This window comes from Sminthopsis crassicaudata, chromosome 1 (genome assembly GCF_048593235.1).
Source record: "Sminthopsis crassicaudata isolate SCR6 chromosome 1, ASM4859323v1, whole genome shotgun sequence".
Taxonomy (NCBI): Eukaryota; Metazoa; Chordata; class Mammalia; order Dasyuromorphia; family Dasyuridae; genus Sminthopsis; species Sminthopsis crassicaudata.
Window position 1 is genome coordinate 82,746,275 of NC_133617.1, and position 19,747 is coordinate 82,766,021.

Sequence of the window (19,747 nt, forward strand, 5' to 3'; positions counted from 1 at the left end):
AGGAGGGTATCCATGCCAGATACATCTCATTCCTCTCTAGATTTTACATTACAGAGTTTTTCTACCATGCCCAACTGGGGACCTTTGCCTTTCTCCTCTCCATCCCTCCCATTTTTCCACTTCTTTTCATGTGTTGCTTACCTCCATTAGAATATAAGCTCAGGAATTTGTCTTCCTTTTAGTTTGTACTCTCAGCATTCAACTGTACTCAACACAAAGAGCACTTATTGACTGATAGACTGACATTCCTAAAATGTGGTACCCAGAATAGCACACGCAGCTTTGGATTGAGGTACAATCAGGACAGAAAGCAGAAAGAATTATAACAAGCTGCTTCAGATGGGGGTTCCTCTGTAGGAAAGCAAGACTAATAATTCAAAATTGTTGCATGCTTTTTAATTCAGAGGCTGGTAGACTAGTTAACTGCTACAAATGAACCAAAGCAAATGCCAGTGTAGTGTGGGCAGTTGTATTTCTGTGCTAGGTGATTTCCAAGGTCCTTTTCCATTCTGAGATTGACTGTTATTATTAGCATTACACATGTATTCCCTTTCTGTCTTCAGTGGACAGGGTTCCCTCATCAAACAAGATAATTCTATTTGGTCAAAGACACTTGTGTTAACACCTGATGCCTAATTTATGAGATAAGTTGGACTGACAAAAGAATGACCTTTTCTTCCCCATCTGCTTATTAAATTGTTTGTGATCTCATAAGTCAATGTAGCATGCACAATTGCAGAGAGGTTTTAATTTAATATCTGACATTTAGAGTGAGAAGGGGCTAGACAAGGCCAGCCTGCAGCAAAATGGGGAGCTGGAGAATTGCAGCAGTCAAAGGGACCTTAGGAATCATCCAGTTAACTCCAGCAGAGGAGAAAATTGAGGCCCAGGAAAGGATCTTGAATCTTAAAATCCCTGAGTGGGAAGGGAGATCAGAAAGCATCAGGTCCCACCCATACCAGAGTAGGAATCTTCCTAATATCATCGCTGACAAGTGGTCATACAATCTTATGCTTATACATTTGAGACTATGACTGAGCAGAAAAAGAAATCCAGGTTTCTTGGGTTTGAATATCTCTCCCTGACCCATGTTCTTTCTCATTTTCCTCCACATAGAGACACATTAATGTCTTCTGTTCAAGAGAAATGCATATGAAGAACTTCTCTCTTTGGTTTTGGGTCTCTGTATATTCTCCCTTGCTAGAGGCCTGATGTTTATATACAAAGTTTATAAAGCATAATGATGAACCTTGGATTCAGTCAATAAATATTTATTAAACTCCCACTATGTATTCAGCATGGCAATAAGCCATGGGGGATGCAAAAAAAGAAACAAACAAACAAACAAACAAAAAATCCCTGCCCTTCAGGAGCTCACACTCATGAACAGGAAAAAGCTGTGAATTTGCAATTCTAGACCAAATTTTTAGTCCCAGCTTTGTCACTGACTTTCAGTATGATCTCACACAATTGATTTAAATTCCCTTGGGTCTCAGTTTACTCATTGGGAAAATGCAAGTGAAGGGGAAAAGCTTGTCCCTCGAATTTTTTTTTTTTTGCTCTAATATCCTAGGAAACTGTGAGTAATAGTAGTATTAATAGTAACAGCAGCGACAATAACAATAGTTCCCATTTTCTTGTAAATGCTAAGGTTTACAGAGAAATTTAATCACAACAATTTCACAGATGAGTAAACTAAGGCTAAAGGAGACAAAGTGATTCTACTTTTTCTTCACTTTATTCTAAATTCCCTGCAAGATGGTTTCTGATTTCATTACTCAACTGAAACTGTTCTCTCCAAAGTTATTTTAATTTTAAATTGAAAAAAAAAAAAAAACCTCTCTACTTTCTTAGCCTTTGACATTTCTCCACTTGGACACTCTCCTCCTTCTATTGTTATGAATGTTTTTTTTTTTTTTCTCTTGTTCTATTCCTGCCTGTCTAATCATACCTCAGTTTCCCTTTCTGTAGTTTCATCTAACTCATATTCTTCCCCTTTGGGAAAATCCCAAGGCTCTATTCTAGGGCCTTTTCTCTTTTTTCTTTATATTCTCTTATCTGGGGATCTCATTAGCTGCCAGGGACTTCATATGCATCCCTAGGAAGCTCTAGCCCCAGGCTCTTTAACTCTAGTCCTGAAATACCAATTGCCTATTGGGCAATTCACACTGGGTGTTCTACAGGCATCTCAAAGTTGACATTTCCAAAACATTACTCATTACATCTTTTTTTTTTCAAAACTCATCCTCTTTCCTTCACTATTATTTTTAAGGGCACAGTCATCTTTTCAGTTAACTAGATATAAGCATACCTATATTCAAATGCAGTCTCAGATACTTCTTCACTTTGTAATAATAAGCAAGTGAATTAACTCATCTGCTGTAGTTCCCTCAATTAAAAAATAGATAGATTAATAGTATTCACCTCATGGGATTTTTGTGAAGATCAAATGAAAAAATATTTGTGAATTGCTTTGCACATAGTAGGTGTTTAATAAATGCTCACTTCATCAATAGTGTCATCTTCACTAATCCTTCTCACTAATCTCAAATATCCAAATCTTCTTTCTGCCTCTATAACATATCCCCTACAACCTCTTTTCCACACCCACACAACTACCACTCTATTCTAGGCTCTCAACAATTCTTGCCTGACTAATTGATTCCTAACTGGTCTCCCTGCCACAAACCTTTTCCTACTCATCCATCCCTGAATGCTTAGGCCCAGCACAATTCATTTCACTCTTTGAATATTTCCTGATCCATCCAGGACCATAATCTAACTGAATGAAGTTTTTTATTGAATATTTTCTTTTCCCCCCAACTACATGTAAAAAATATTTTTAACTTTTTTTTTTTTTTTTTAATCTCTCTCTCCTTCCTTCCTCCCCATTCTTTTCTGAGAAGGCACAAAGTTTTATATGGGCTATACATATATAGTCATGCAAAACATATTTCCATGTTAATCATGCTATAAAAAATGCAGAGAAGAAGGAGGAAAGAGATAGAAATAAGAAAGTAGGAAAGAAAGAAAGAATGAATGAATGAAAGGAAGAATATATCAATAGTGACAAACTTTTTCATGTGACTATAGATAGCTTTTATTATTTCATCTGAAAAATGCCTATTCATAGCTTTTGATCATTTCTCAATTGAGGAATGGTTTTTATTTCTATAAATTTGACTCTGCTCTCCATATATTTGAGAAATGATGCCTTTATCAGAGAAACTTGCTATAACTTTTTTTGTTATGATCACTATGCATTTTTCTCCACCCAATATCTCTCTCTCTGCCTCTGTCTCTGTTTTTCAATTTGTGTATCTTTGTCTCAGTCTGTCTGTCTCTCTTTCTGTCTGTCTGTATCTGTCTTTCTATGTATGTGTGTGTATGTGTTTGTCTATCTCTGTCTGTCTTTATCCGCATCTCTGACTCTATCTGTCTCTATGTCTCTGTGTGTGTCTCTCTGTCTCTGTTTGTCTGTCTTTGTCTCTCTGTTTCTCTCTCTCAATGTCTCTCTCAGTGCATCCCTCTTTCTCACTCCTTTATGTAATTTTTAAAATAATCATCTTATCATATACAATTCATACTCACACCCTCTGACTACACATACTCCTTCTTTCTAGTTGCCTTAATAATGAGAGAATTTTTTTAGGAATTACATGTATATTTTCACAAAAAGGAATGTAAATAGTTTAACTTTATTTAATCTCTTATGATTCTCTTTCCTAATTACCTTTTTATACTTGAGACTCATATCTTAAAGTCAAATTTTCTATTCAACTTTTGTCTTTTCATCAGAAATGCTTGAAAGTTCTCAATTTCATTAAATATCCATTTTCCCCCAAAAGGATTATACTCAGTTTTGCTGGGTAGGTTATTCTTGGTTGTATTTTTAATTATTTTTTTTCAGAATATTATATTCCAAGTCCCGTGATTCTTTAATGTAGAAACTTTAAATCTTGTGTTACCCTCACTGACTCAACAACATTTGAATTGCTTGCACTATTTTCTCCTTGACCTGGGAGTTCTGGAATTTTGCTATAATATTCCTGGGAGTATTCATTTGGGGATCACTTTTAAGAGATGATCAGTAAATTCTTTCAAATTTTATTTTGCTTTCTGGTCATGGAATATCAAAGCAGTTTTATTTAATAACTTCTTGAAAGATAATCTTGATAAGATAATAATAAAAATATCTATGCTCTTTTTTTTATTAGGGCTTTTAGGTAGGGCCAGAATTCTTAAATTGTCTCTACTGGATCTTCTTTCTGGGTCAGTTTTTTTTTTCTTCCCCAATGAGATATTTCATATTTTCTTCTATTTTTCATTCTTTTAATTTTGTTTTATGTTTTATTGATGTCTCATAAAGTCATTAGCTTCCACTTGTCCAATTCCAATTTTCAAGAAATTATTTTTTTTCTTCAGTGCTTTTGTACCTCCTTTTCCATGTGGCCAATTCTATTCTCTAAGGAATTCCTTTCTTTGGTGAATTTTCATATATCTTTTTCTCCATTTGCCCAATTCTGCTTCTCAAGGCATTCTTCTCTTCATTGAATTTTTTGTGCTTCTTTTACCATTTGGCCTAATGGGTTTTTTTTTAAGATATTATTGTTTGAAATATTTTTTCTGCTTCCTTACCAAACTGTTGGTTTTCTTCATGATTTTATTGAATTACTTTCAATTCTCTTCCCAATTTTTCTCTCTCTCTTATTTGATTTTAAAATTCTTTTTGACCTCTTTTTTGACCTGAAAAAAATTCATATTTTTCTTTGAGGTTTAGGATGCAGGAGTTTTAACTTTGTTGTTTTTTGAATTTATTTTTTAATCTTCTCTGTCATCATAATAACTTTCTATAATCAGTATATTTTGTCTGTTCATTTATTTTTCTAGACTATTTCCTTATTTTATGCTAAAGTAGAGCTTTGCTTCTAGAGTATAAGGGTACTGTCATAACCTTCAGTTATTTTGCTTGTGTATGTGTGTATGTATATGTGTGTGTGTAAGAGATAAACACTTTACAAATATCTCATTTTATCAAACAAAAAATAAAATAATTGCAATATGTACTATAATATTTAGAGCAATTTATATCAACTTTGTACTGGTAAGGAACTAGAAACTAAAAGAATACTTATAAATTAGTGAATGACTGAATAATTTATAGCTTGTGAATGAAATAGAATATAATTGTATTATTAGACATGATGAAAAAGATAATTTTAGAGAAACCTTGAAAGAATTACATACTGACACATATTGAAATCAGCAAAATAAAAAAAAAATCTATAATATCAACATTGAAAACATTGTTGAAACAACTTTATTCAATACAATAATTTTCAGAGAATGGATGATTAAGTATACTAAGAACATTATAACAAAAAGGTGATAAACTCTATATGCAGAATGAGACACATTTTTTAACAAGGCCAATGTAAACATTGGTTTTGCTTGACTGAATTTTAAGCAAGATTTTTTTTTTCTTTTTCCAGTCGTGGAAGAGATAAGGAGAAGAAAATAAATACATGTTTATTGTAAAATAATTAAAGTTTCTATTACCTTATAGTTCCACACTTTTCTCAAACCAAAATAATCCCTTCCTATTTACCACTCTCCTATAGGCATTTTCTTTTTTTAAAAATTAAATTATAAGTCCCTCGAAGACAGAGGATATCTTTCCTTTTGTATTTATGTCCTTGATGCTTAATAAATACTTTTCACTAATTCATTAATTTCATCCTTCTCACACTCACCAAAGTGATCTATCCGAAATGTAGGCCTGACCATGTCACTCTTCCCCAACTCAATAAATATCATTGGCTTTCTATTCTAGGGTTCAGTATAAAATCTTTGGTTTGGCATTTAAAGCTGTTCAAAATCTGTCTCATTCCTAGCTTTCCAATGCTTTTCCATATAACTTTATATATATATATATATATATATATATATATATATATATATATATATATATATATATATATTGTGTTCAACCATACTAGCCAACTCCCTTTTTCCCCACACCATGTTCCATCTTATATCTCCATAACTCTATCCAGGCTTTCTCATATATTGGGAATATGAGCCTTCATCTCTTAGAATTTCTGGTTTCCTTCACAAATTATTAAAAACATTGTCTTATAATGGGGACCTTTCCCAGTCTTTAGTGCTTCTCACCTCCCTCTTTAAAGCTATTTTCCATACAGTCTGTATTTATTTTGTATATACTTTATGCACACAAACTGCCACACTGAGGGGTAGCCTCCATTAAAATTTCAGTTTCTTGAGGTCAAGGGCTATTATTGTTTTTTGTTTTATCTCTAGGGCTTAACCATGAGTCTAAAACATGATGAGTATAAGATTATTGATTGAATGGTTGATTGACTTGCCTAATCAATTAAATAATAAGCATTCATTGAATAAGTAGCAAGCTCTCAGGAAACTTCTATCCTGTTGGGAAAGAGCATACATAGCTAGAAAGTAAGTTTTCAGCTACAATTATGAAGACCCAAGTGATCCTAGCAAGTTTGCAGGACATTTTGCCACATGGACGTGACTGGGATTAGATCAAGCAGGTGGCTTTGTTGCTTGGGAGCTGAATGAGGTTCCTGTTCTCCCCCAGTTCTAATTCCCTAATTTCTCAGAAGCACCTGCATTTTAATCTCCCACCACCCCCAGTAGTAAAATTGAGAAGACAGGTCCTTCATTATATGCCTTGATCTCTCCTCCTTTTTTTGCTCCAGAAGCCATGGCTAAGATCTATGAAAGCACCACTGGGGGTGGCTGATGAGTATGTGAAGAGATATTAAGGCCACTTAAGGCCAGGATGCAGGAAAGAGCCTGGGGCTGAGGGTGCATATAGGAGGGCATCACTGCCTTGAACTCTGTACTCATAGGAGGGGGTGAGTGAGACCTGAACTTTGGGTGTTTTCCATTCACCTGAGAGAGCTTGCAACTACACACACACACACACACACACACACACACACACACACACACACACACATACAAACACACACAGAAACCTGCTTTTTTTCTGCTCTTCTCATCCATCTGTGTGTGTTTCTATTTCCTCTTTCTTTGCTTCTCTCTTTGCCTCTTTCTTTTCCTTTTCTTTTTTCCTTTCCTATTTTTGTCTCTCTCCTTACACTCACATTTTTCTCACAAATATATTCCTACACATGTGCATGCACACATATACACACATATGCAAACACACACAGAGAAATCTGCTTTTCTTCTGCTCTTCTCCTGCTCTTCTCATTCATCTGTGTGTCTCTATTTTCTCCTGTTTCTATTTCCTCTTTCTTTGCTTCACTTTGCCTCTTTCTTTCTGTTCCTTTTTTCTCTACCTTTATTTTTATGTTTTTGTCTCTTTCTCTCCTTCCACTCATATTTTATCTCACATATATATTCCTACACATGCATGTGTGTGTGCACACATACACAAACACACGCACACACACACACACACACATACACACAATCACTTAGAACTTCAAAGTTAAAAGGAATCTCAGTGGCTCAGTTCAATCCAAAGTCTTATTCTGTCTCCAACATAGCAAACAAGTAGTCATCCAGTTTTTGTACGAAGCTCTCCAAACCTACACAAACGTTTATAGAAATATGCTCACTCTATAGAAATGTTTACTGAAATACTCTCAAAAAACCTTTATATACATTCATACTTATACACATATACACATACACACTTGCATCAGTCTTAGAGTTGATGTGCTAATGTTGATGAGGACCATCAGTATTAGGACACGTTTAGAGTAAAGAATCAATAGGGAAATAATAAAGAGCATAATGATGGACCAGAAGTGGGGAGGGAGTAGAGGGGGAAGAGAAAATCAGCCAAAACACTGAATTTGCCTTCAGAAAAACCTGAATCTGAATTTTCTGATATTTTCTGTTATTTTTCAGTCATATTCAACTTTTCACAATCTGAGATTTTCTTGGCAGAGATACTGGAGAAATTTGCCATGTCCTCGTCCAGCTCATTTTACAGATCAGGAAACTGAGGCCAGCAGGGTTAAGTAATTTGCTCAGGGTCATACGGCTTGTATGTCTCAAACCAGATTTGAACTCACAAAGATGTCTCCCTCACTCTAGGCCTGGCCCTCTATTCACAATCATTTAGCTTGTCTTTCTTCTATTTACTACTTGTAAATGATCCTTGAATGACTGTATTAAGGCACTTTTCTTATGGCCTCAGTTTCCACATTTGTAAAGTGAAGGCAGTGAACTCCTCTTGGAGTTAATGGCCAAGTCACTCTCTAACCTCGAAATCCTATTTTTTATGATCAATTAGAAAATACAGTAGTTCTAACCCAATAGTTCAAAGTACATTGAATTGAATTAAATTGATGACTATAGAGGATGAAGTGCTACTGTGATATTGTGGGTAGAGTATTTAAGAAATCAGTGTTTAGATCTTTTGTTTAGCACTTCCTAGTTGTGTATCTTAAACAAGAGACTTGTTTACACATCTATAAAATAGAACTAATAATGTGTATTAATACTAGCTACCTACTCTCACAAGATTATTGTGAGATTCAAATGAAATAAGCTATATAAAGCACCTTCCAAACATCAAAGAAACAGAAAAATGTCAGTTATAAAAACAAAGAAATATGTCTTTTTCAGACACTCCAGGTATTTAGAGAAGAGAGAAAGAATAACAGAACTGGGATAATGGAAAAGCAGAAAGATGGGATAGGAATTTCAGGACAAAAAGAACCTTTCTGCAGCTTCTGAAATCTCACCAAACAAGAGCCCACTCTCTTTTCCTATGGCAAAGCACAGGCTTTAATGTATAAATACACACATGCACATCCATATACATTTGCAAGTTATTTATGGATCAGCTAAGTGCCATAGAAGATAGAGCTCTAGGATGGCTCACTTTCCTAAGTTCAAATCTGGCCTCAGATATGTAGTAGCTGTGTCACCCTTGCCAAGTCACTTACCCCTGTTAACTCAGTTATCTCATCTATAAAATGAGATGGAGAAGGAAATGCCAAACCACTCCAATATCTTTGTCAAGAAAACCCCAAATAAGGTCATGGAGTGTTGGGCATATCTGAAACAACAATAAAAACCTTTATATATGTATGATATATAACATAATTGTATATTATATATATGTATTACATGTATGGACAATAAAAATAGGATATGTGATTTATATATTAACATGGTAACCATATATATGTTTGTATACACATATCTATATGTGTATATATTTTATATCAAGATATATTATCTAGGTAATTAGATGATAGTTTGATAGATAATTAGATAGATAGACTGATACACAGACAGACACGTGTATATACATATATATGCCTCTATAAGGACTACAGAAATTAAAATCCTTCATTATGCTACCTCATAGCATAAATGGCTGCCCTTCAACTGTGAGGATCAGAATGAATTCAGACTCATTTGCCAAGTGCTTTGGGATCCAGAAGTATTCAATACATGAGATGAATGTGCAACGTTATGCCTGTGACTAAAGGTGTCTTGTCGCCTTGTCAGGCAGCAAGACACATTGTTGGCAAGAACTGGGGTTGTGGCTCTCTAGAGAGCTCCAGGAGGTGGAGTCAGATTTTGTTCCTTGTTCACTCACTCATTCATTGTCTCTTTGGTGTGTGTGTGTGTGTGTGTGTGTGTGTGTGTGTGTGTGTGTGTGTGTGAGAGAGAGAGAGAGAGAGAGAGAGAGAGAGAGAGAGAGAGACAGAGAGAGAGAGACAGAGAGAGAGAGACAGAGAGAGAGATAGAGAGAGAGAGAGAAAGAGAGAGAGAGAGACAGAGAGAGACAGAGAGAGACAGAGAGAGACAGAGAGAGAGAGAGAGAGAGAGAGAGAAAGACAGAGAGAGAGAGAGAGAGAGAGAAAGAGAGAGAGAAAGAGAGAGAAAGACAGAGAGAGACAGAGAGAGAGACAGAGAGAGAGAGAAAGAGAGAAAGAGAGAGAGAGAAAGAGAGAGACAGAGAGAGAGAGAGAGAGAGAGAGAGAGAGAGAGAGAGAGAGAGAGAGAGAGAGAGAGAGAGAGAGAGAGAGTTGAGAGACTGACACTTTCCCCTTTTGAAGAGAATTCTAAGTGCTGTGGACCAGGACATGATTTTCCAAGTCCATAGAAAAAATGGATGAGAAGCTGCCATGAAAACATAGTAGAGACCTTAAAACTAGGGCGTGAAGGAAGAAAATAAGTAATTGTATAGCACTTAATCTATGTCTAGAATTATGCTAAGCAATTTTTTACAGTTATAATCGTATTTGATCCTTAAAACAAGACTGGGAAATAGGTGCTATGATTATTCTCATTTTGTAATTCAGGAAACTGAGGCAAACATATTAAGTGACTTGTTCCTGGTCACCCAGCTAGTAAGCATCTGAGGCTAGATTTGAACTCAGATCTTTCTAACTATAAATACTGTACACTTTCCATTTCACTACCAATTGCTTCTAAAATAAAATAGGATAGAGAATTAAGAAACGACATGATCTCTCCAATGCCTTCTATCCTGACGTTCTAAATTCTAACATCATAATAGTGGACAATTCTCTGGTTCTCATCAAATCACCCTTTAATTAACATTGTGTTTTCCTTCTCAGAAGAATTCTCAATTTCCTTAATCTTTAGCCTTTAATTATTTCTTCAGAGCTACAATGGTCAAAGAAGTTATCCTGTAGACCGTGGGAATTAAGCTTGATCATGATGAATAGATTGTAGGGTTATGGGAAAGAAAGCTGCTTCTATGCAACAGGGTTGATGTGAACAGAATTAGAGATAAAAATGAAGTATTAAGAAGTATATCCAAGGAGGTGAGGCAAATGGAGTCATAAGTTGAGGAAAACTCATAAATGCATAGACTATAAGAATATAAGGAACCTTAGATGTCATCTAGTTCAATCGGTCATTTTACAAATTCATCAGTCAACAAACAGTATTAAGCAGATGTATTGAAAGAGAAGATAGCATAAATGTGCATATGCGAGAAGGCAGCTAGATTTCTCATTGGATAGAGAATTGACCTTGGATTCAGGTAGACTTACTATTCTGAGTTTAAATCTGATCTCAGATATTTACTAGTTATGTGACCATGGGCAAGTCACTTAACTCTGTTTGCCTCAGTTTCCTCACCTGCAAAAATGAGCTTGAGAAGAAAATGGTAAACCACTCTAATAACTTTGCCAAAAAAAAAAAAAAAAAAAAAAACAAATGGGGTCACTAAGATGTAAAGGGTGATACTATAAGCAAATTAGGAGAACAAGGGATAGTTTGTCTATCAGATCATTGGAGAAGAGGGAAATTTATGACCAAAGAAGATGATTACTTTAACCTAAAAAGTTTTTGCACAAACAAAACAAACACAAGCAAAATTAAAAGGGAAGTTTAAAGCTGAGGGAAAATTTATACCCAGTTTTTCTAATGAAGGCCTCATTTCCTTTTTTATTAAAGCTTTTTATTTTCAAAACATATGCACAGATAATTTTTCAGTATTGACCCTTACAAAACTTTGTGTTCCAAATTTTCTCCCTCCTTCCCTTTACCCCCTCTCCTAGACGACAATACAAAATATGATAAATATATTAAAATATGTTGTCCAATATATGTATACATACTTATACAATAATCTTGCTGCACAAGAAAAATCAGTTCAAAAAGAAAAAAAACAGAGAAAGAAAACAAAATGCAAGCAAACAACAACAAAAAGAGCGAAAATGATATGGTGATCCACATTCAGTTTTCAAAGTCCTCTCTCTGGGTAGAGATGGCTTTCTTCATCACAAGATCATTGGAACTGACCTCAATCATATCATTGTTGAAGAGAGCCATATCCATCAGAATTGATCATTGTATAATTTTCTTGTTGCTGTGTACAATGATCTCCTGGTTCTGCTCATTTCATTTGACATCAGTTCATATCTCTCCAGGCCTCTCTAAAATCATTCTGTTGATCATTTCTTATAGAATAATAATATTCCATAACATTCATACCACAATTTATTCAGTAAATTTCCAACTGATGGGCATTCATTCAGTTCTAATTCCTTGCCACTACAAAAAGGGTCACCACAAACATTTTTGCACATGAAAGCCTCATTTCTAAAATACATTAAAAACTGTGTCAAATTTTTAAGAATAAAATTTTAAGAATTTGACAGTTTTCTTTTCTTTCTTTCTTTTTTTCTTTTTTTCTTTTTTTTGGGGGGCTGAGACAATTGGGTTTAAGTGACTTGCCCAGGGTCACACAACTATGAAGTGTTAAAGGTCTGAGATCAGATTTGAACTCAGGACCTCCTGACTTCAGGGCTGGTGCTCTATCCACTGTACCACCTAGCTGTCCTGAACAGACAATTTTTAGATGATGATATTAAAGCCATTTCAAAAAATGCTCTAAATCACTTTTGATCAAAGAAATGAAAATTCAAACAACTCTGAGGTATCATCTCACACCTTTCAGATTGCCAAAGATGACAGCAAAACATGTTGGAGTGGATATAGGAAAACTGGGACACTAATGCATTGTTGGTGGAGTTGTGAAATGATCTAACTATTCTAGAGAGTAATTAGAAACAATGTCCAAAAGCCTATAAAACTGTGCATTTCTTTAGATCCAGCACTGCCACTACTGGGTCAATATACTCAGAAAATCATAAAGGAGGGAAAGGGACCCACGTGTGCAAAAATGTTTGTAGCAGCTCCTTTTGGGGCAGCAAAGAATTGGAAAATGAGTAGATGCCCACCCATCAATTGGGGAATGGCTAAATATGTTATGGTATATGAAAGTAATGGAATATTATTGTTTTATAAAAATGATGAACAAACTGATTTTAGAAAGGCAAAAAAAATTTACATGAAGTGATACTGAATGAAACAAGCAGAGCCAGGAATACACTGTACATAGTAACAAGGATGTGTAATGATAAATTATGAAAGGCTTGATTCTTCTCAGTATAATGATCCAAGGGAATCCCAATAAACTTTGGATATAAAACTCTATCTCCATCCAGAGAGAGAAATATAGAGACTGAATGTAAATCAACAATACTATGTTTATTTTTTAATCTTTTTTCTTCCTTTTTTCCCCTCTGATTTTTTCCCTTTTTGTTCTGATTTTTCTCTTTCAAGATAATTTATAAAGAACTGTGTATTTTAAAAATCAGTGTACATGTATAACCAGAAAAAAATAATAAAACAAGAAAAGAGGAAACCAAAGGTCAGAGATGGCTAAATTAGCACTCACATGTGAACATAATACATAAACCAAGATATGTAGAATACCTATTCAATTGGAGAGATAAGCTCAGAAAATGACATAACCAAGGAATGGCAGTCCAATGGCTCCAGGTCCACTGGACTATGTGACAAAAAGTATCATACCTGACATTTGCAGAAATGCAGAATTCACCTTCCTAATTAGGAAGGAATTATTCCTTCTGTATGGCTAAAGTTTCTCTAAACCTTAACAATTATTAGAAACTCTCACCAAGACAAACAATGCACCAAAAATATTTAGAGAATCTCTGTGTTAGAAGTGATCTCAGAAGGCATCTAGTCCAAACTATACTTAAGCAAGAATGACTTAGTCAAGGTAGTCATCCAGCATCTGATTGAATACTTCCAATGACAGGGAGCTCACAACCTATAGAAACAGGTTCATTCAACTGACTCTATATTTGATTTGTGTACTATTTTCCCCTCTCTGTTTATACAGTCCTTCTTTGACAGAGTAAGTCATTTGATGATGTTAGGAAAGGTCTTGGACTCTAATGGGCCCAAACATTTCAGTAATTTAGGCAATTGCTATTGGGTGTTTCTTCTTTGAACTACCTTAAAGACAGAGAAACTCATACCTTTTTTCAAAAATGGATTATTTGTGCACCAGGGAATAGGAAGGCATTTATTTTTCTGTGAATCCTCTTCTCCTCAGACATTAAAACTTAAGTGGTTTTGGCTAGCTCCTGGTAGAGGGGGAATTCAGCAGACTCTAAAATATAAACTCTTTCACAGGCAGTTCCTTCAACAGACCCAGAGATTTCTCATTGTTATGCTGGTCCTGGAGGGCCAAGGAAGAGCCTTAACTGACCTTTGTGTATTGAGCAATGGAATTCTGTCTTACATCTCTAGGTGAGAGATGCTAGCGGAAGTTAATGACCTCCCTCACTCAACCTGCAATTTATACAGTCTTTAGTCTTCAAAAAGCAGCATTAATGTAGTTGGAGGAATCCAGATCAGAAGCTTGGGACATGGATTTCAATATCAACTCTTATGCAGTGTGATCCCAGAAAAGTATGTCATATTTGGGCTTCAGAATCCCAACTGGACTTCGGTTGGAATCCTGACTCTACTATTAACTATCTGCATCACCTACAAAAAGGAAACACTCCCCCAACTTATATTTGTCTTCTCTAGATGAGATTCACCATTGACCCCTATCCATTCAAAACACTTAACTTAAAAGTCCTCCAATGTATTTACTTTTTTAATTAGCAGAGGACACATTTAATTGAAAGGAAAACCATATGAGGAAATAGCACATAAAGGAATAGCACAGGAATAATGTAGCAATAAAATATTTCCTCATAATCTTTGGGCATGTTTTCTCCCAAACATATCCATACATACACACACATATGCATACTTAATACTTCCATAGTAGGAATAGACACATATAGCAAATATGTGTGTATTCATGGATTACTACCACTGTTCCTTAAAGTGCACTAATGCCCTTGGGTGATAATATAAGCCTGCTCATTTTTGGACTTCTTCCCACTAATTTTATGCAACATGTAATCTCTGCTAATTATTATTGCACCACACTGATCTCATTTGGCCAATCTAGAAAGATATATCAAGAGCTATGTTGTAAAATATTTGAAATGCCAAAGAAGAGTTTATATATTCTCTCAGGAGTCTCCAGAGGCAGTAGGAAGTTATTGAAGCTTCTTGACCAAGAGGTTGCCATTGTTATACCTCTGTTTTAGGAATATAAATTTGGGAGCTATGTAGAGACTGAACTGAAGAGAAAGAAGCTAATTAAAACATATTAATAGGGGACCTAAATAATAACCATGTATACTGCTGATTGGATCTTTCGCAATTAAACTCAATTTCTCTTTCCATGGGGTAGATTGCCCAGGAGAGAACATGTCATTGTTAAAATGGGACCCTGTAAACCTAACCATTAGGAGAGGACATAGAGAGGAGAAGCCCTCAAAGAATTTCCCAGTCTTTTGTGTGTGGATGAGGGAGATGAGGGGAGAACTGAAGAGAGGACCCAGCCTGAATTAATTGAAAATCTCCAGGTGGAAGCCTCAGAGAATATCCCTTCCCATCAGAAGAATACACAATGCAGACAAAGGCGTCAGCCTCTGCATTTCCCTTCAGTGCCAGATCTCTCATTCTCCAGGTGCAGGATTTCTTGGAGAATTTAAAAGGAAAGAAAACCCTACGGAACTTCCGCTCCATTATCTCATTATCTTCAGACCCACAAAACTGCTCTTGTTTTCTAAGCAGGACTCAATTGCCAGGTGCAGTCTATTAGCACCCTCACCACAACGGTGTATATGTGGGGGGTGGGAAGGAAGGAGTGGAGAACAGCCACTGACCTCGACTCATCCAACCTGGGATATGCTCCAGAAATTACCTGAAACAAGTGATATGGGTGGAGCCCAAGGGAATCACTATCACTCCAGCCTTCCTTGAAGCTCTGGGTATTTATACAAGCCCACCAAAGACAGCTTTTTTGCAGGCAACATGGGAGAAGTGTAATCAGCCCTGGCCTAAGAATCAGGAGATTTGGATTCTGCTCCCTACTTTGTCTTTAACATCTTGTACAACCCTGGCAAGGTCATTACTGTTCTCTCTATTTAATCATGAATGCATAATTAAGATAGGAATAGTATTTAAAAGACACTATATAAAATATGTTTTCAAAGTGCAAAATACTCATTTATTGTATATTTTGCTCCATACATCTCTGTAATATGGGTAGCAGGAATATTATCATCCATCATCCCTGCCAGATAAAGAAACAGAGATTCAGAAACAGAAGTGATTCTCAAGATCCCATATTACATAGAGATTTTTTTTTTCTTTATATTAATATCTCTGAGGACTATCACAGGGCCTGGAACATATAGGTACTTAATAAAGGTTTGTCAGTTTATTGATAGCAGATCATAACTATCAAACTAGCAGGGACCTCCTCATAGACCTCTAGTCTTAGGGTTCCTAAACTGTTGTATGTCTTGAAAGTAAGGTAAAGCCTATGAGCTTCTTTTCACTGTAATGTGTTTAAAGCATAAAATAAAATATGATGGATTTCAAAAGAAACCAATTATATTAAAATATTGTCAGTTATATACATATTTACAGATATATATCCAGATATATAGATGAATATACATCTATAAATGCACATATATAGATGCATGTACATATGTACATATATATATATAGATGCATATATATGTGGATATATACATATATAAATGCACATACTTTCATATACATATATATTTAGTATGTACATGAAAATATGTGCATATATATACATATATATGTATATATATATATATATATATATATATATATCCCTGAAATTGTTTTTAAATCTATGTATTTGGAAATATAAATAATATAAGATATATATACATCTATATGCATGTGTGTGTGTGTCCACTTTAATTAGTGACCCAATAAACCACACCTTTGGTAAACCTGTCAGCTGAGGATAGGGGACCATCATGCAAGCCTCATCTTCCACTTGCTAGCAAAATTTTTAAATTGCAGGTTAAGGGTCCAGGAAGAAATGAATAGTACCTGCTAGCCTTGCTATTCCCAACCGGTTAGTTTTATTATGAGTAATTGCTGATATCTGTGCATGGTTTTTAACTATAAAGCACTTTTCTCTCCCTCTCTTATCTCCCATGACCATTTCAGGTGCCATATGGTGTTGACTGGCATAAATTATTATGTTTATTTTGCAGAGACAGTTCTGAAACCTGGAAATATGATCTGTCACAGTCCCACTAACAAGTATGATATCAGTTAAAATTTGAACCCAAGACTTCTCACTCCCATCACACTATTATTTTTCCCACAATATTATGATACACATTGGCAAGATAACAAAATGCATTACATCCCTCCACACAGACGGGATATTAAAAAAGTCAGCAGCCTTTGTTGGCAATATCCTGGGGAGACTATCTCAGGGCAAGATCAGACTTGGAAATAAACCCTGAGATAAGAATCCTCTTTCTGTTCAGAGCTCAGAAATGGAGGCAAGTCAGAGGCCAGAGGAGGGAGGGCTGAGCTTTGATCTCCAAAGACAATATATGGTCTTTTTAAAGTGCCAGCCATGGCTGCTCTGAATCCGAGACAGCAAAGGGGCCTGCATATGTACATAAGAACTGCTCTCTTGCCTCAGTTACTGATTTACATGAAGCTTAATAATATATCAGACAGCTGTTTGATAGGAGAGAAGGGAAATACTGATTTAAATCTTTCTCTTCAAATTTGTTGTTATATCATCATTATTATGATTAGTTGCTATTTATATTACTTTAAGGCTTGGAAAGTACTTTATAAATACCTCTTTTGATCCTTAAAGCAACCCTGGGAGATAGGTGCTATTATTATCACCATTTTACAAATAATATAATTGAGGCAGGAAGAGGTTAAGCTACTTGTCCAGGGTCATATAGCCAATCACACAGGTTTAAATTCAGATCTTTCTGACTCCAGACCTAGAGTTCTTATCACTGTGCCACCAAGATACCTGGGTAGAATTGATAGAAAAGCACATTAAAGAATCATTGAATCACCAAATCACCAAGGATAATGCATTGTCTTTTGAAGGAGCATTCCCCTCCAAGATTCATTTATTCACTATTCATTTATTTAGATTTTTTTTTGGACTAAGTGAAAGAGGTGATTTTTTTTTGTCTCACTTGCTACCTACCCTTAATCACTGAGTGTGGCAACTGAGACCTGGGAAAAGACCTTAATTAAAAGAGGCTGATGTCTCCCATTACATCTAGGACCGTCTCCAGTTGTCCTGATCTCTATCTGGCCACTGGACCCAAATAACTCTGGAAGAAAAGTGAGGCATCTCACTTAAATCCCATTTACTTGCATGATACAATATCCCCTCCCTGATGTCATGGCCCTCTTCCAGAATAAAAACAAGAACAACTTACATTTTTTTGGTTTATTTGTGTCCAATTCTTAATGAGACTATTTGGGAGCCTTTTTGGCAGAGATACTATATTGGCTTGCCATTTCCTTCTCCAGATCATTTTATAGGTGACAAAATTGAGCCAAGCAGTGTTAAGTGACTTTCCCAGGGTCACACAACTAGAAAGTATCTGAAGCTAGACCTGAACTTAGTACTTAGGAAGATGAGTTTTCCTGCCTCCATCCTACTGGTCCTCTATCTATTCACTGTACCACCTAGATACTACATTTAGATCTGATTTTTAGGAATTTGTTATGCTTTGGGGATTTTGTTTATTTTCTTTCTTTGTTTTTTTGGTGCCTAAACTCTCAACATGCCCTTAAGTGACAAAGGCAGCTATGTGGTACAGTGCATAGACTCTGGAAAAACTCTGGAAAAAGACTCTGGAAAACCTGAGTTCAAATCCATCTCAGATTATTACTAGCTCTGTTATCCTGGGCAAAATACTTGATCTCTTTTTGCCTCAGTTTCCTCAATTGTAAGATAAGGATAATAATATCTGCCTTATAGGATTATTGTGAAGAAAAGTGCTTAGCATATTTCTTGTCACTTAGCAGGAAATGAATAAATGTTTATTTACTTCCTGGAAAAGAGTCAGTAGGTAAATCAAAAGGTATTTTTGAGATACTGAGTAAATTAAAGGTGACTTTGGAAGTTCTAGTATCTAGGGGAATTGGGAAAGGTTTCCTTTAGCAGGTGACATTTGAGCTGAATTTTGAAGGAAAATCGGGATGCTCTGAGCTGATGAGGAGAAAGGGCTTTTCAGATATGGAAAACAGCCTGAGCAGAGGCCTGGTGATAGGAGAGGTGTTAGGAAAACCACAGACTAGAAGAGTAGGGATTGTAGGGGAGGAGAGTGGAAAATTTCAGAAGCAAAAAGCAGTCAGACTATGAAGGGCTTTAAATACCAAATAAAGGACTTTCTATTTTATTCCTAACCTCAACCACCAGAGTTTATTAAGTAAAGGAGTGAGCTTTTCAGACTCATACTTTAGAAATCCTACATTCAATGTTTGACTGGTACCTTGGCTGGATTCCTTCCCTGCCATGATTGGAGGGTATCCCTTGCTGCCCTGCATTGTCCCAGTGCTTCTTTAAGTCTTTGTTAGTATGAATTAAAGCACAGAAAGGTCTACTGCTCTATGAACAGCAAATTTCAGGTTGCAACAAATTAGTTTAGGTGGCCTAGGAGATGTTTTCAGGATTTTGAAAAGTTAATACACAGTAGCAGCTCAGATCCCTATCATCCAACAGCAGAAACTGAAGACCAGTTTGTTCTATGGAAATGTGAAAAATTAGTACAGAGACAGTGTGATGTGGTAAATACAGTACTAGAAGGCATTGGAAAGATCTAGGATTGAAAGACTTAAATGAAATGAGCAGAACCAGGAGATCATTGTACATGGCAACAGCAAGATTAAACGATGATCAATTCTAATGGACATGGCTCTTTAACAACAATTCAGGCCAGTTCTAATGGACTTG